This window comes from Halyomorpha halys, unplaced genomic scaffold, assembly GCF_000696795.3.
Source record: "Halyomorpha halys isolate HHAL.00 unplaced genomic scaffold, Hhal_1.1 Scaffold1586.1, whole genome shotgun sequence".
Classification (NCBI taxonomy): domain Eukaryota; kingdom Metazoa; phylum Arthropoda; class Insecta; order Hemiptera; family Pentatomidae; genus Halyomorpha; species Halyomorpha halys.
Window position 1 is genome coordinate 54,962 of NW_027108793.1, and position 902 is coordinate 55,863.

Consider the following 902-nt stretch of genomic DNA (forward strand, 5'->3'; position numbering starts at 1 on the left):
AAGGGCCTGCACCTGGTTAATTTGATTCTGGTCCCTCGTATCAATCTATTTTGTGTTTTGACACTTGAAGGTTAGCCAATCTAATTTTCTCAGGGGCCTCGGGTAATGTGACAAACTTAATACAGATGTTTTCATATCCAGGGAACGCTAAAAGGTTCGCAGAAGGATACCCTGACCAGGTATAGGGGCAGATGACGAAACACCTTAATAATACCCAGGATGGCAAAAAGACTGATACATAGCATATGTAAATATTATTTTTTGTTTGAGTTATGTGCCTTTTTCCAAAACCTAGTAAAATCGTGAAATTCGACCGGTTATTTTAACATAAGCACCTATTTTTCGCTCGGGAGGATTATAACTAATCCGTAGCTAATGAAAGGATTATAATAGTCCGGGGGCGGTGTGGCTCGGTGAGTAAGACACTCCAAGGAACGGGGTTCGAATCCGGCTGTACCAGATGATTATATATTTTGTTACTGTAGTCTTGGGTCCACCCTGTAGGTTCGGGGATCCTCCAGGGTCCACACAGCCTCATAAAGAGCCGAGGAGGTATTGAAAGGCTCCACAGTACCCTCAGTGACCACACCACCTGCGGGTATATCAGTTAGAAAAGGGGCTGGAGCCAGACGAAGCGATGGAACGAGCGATCGCAGCATACAATCATTCCATACACTCGGTCACGGGGTTTACTCCTTTTGAGATTATTTTTGGACTGCGGGGACGTCGGTAGGAATTACCATGATACAGCGACTGAGGAGAGTAATATTGCCGTTGATTGTATGGCACGGAGGAAGATATGGGCCAGAGTCAGGGACAAAATTGTGAAGGAGAAACGCAAAAGAGTTACTAGACACAATCTCAGTGTTCGCAATCTAATGGGCAACCTTAAAATTGGGACC